Here is a 200-nt window from a genome sequence, read left to right as displayed (position 1 = left end):
CCACTTGGCCCCTTTGTGATACCTTAACCAATCTAAAGGGAATTGGACAAAGCCGCAATCCTAAACAGAGTTCTAAATTTCTTACATCGACAGATAAGGAAAATAATTCAGGTCTTATTCAACCATATGCCATCCCTTAACTTGCCTGTCAATTTTGGGGCAGGGATCTGCTCTCACAAATGAAAATAATAATGTGCAGC

Source organism: Galeopterus variegatus, unplaced genomic scaffold (assembly GCF_000696425.1).
Source record: "Galeopterus variegatus unplaced genomic scaffold, G_variegatus-3.0.2 Scaffold2239, whole genome shotgun sequence".
Taxonomy (NCBI): Eukaryota; Metazoa; Chordata; class Mammalia; order Dermoptera; family Cynocephalidae; genus Galeopterus; species Galeopterus variegatus.
Note: the sequence above shows the minus strand (reverse complement) of the source record.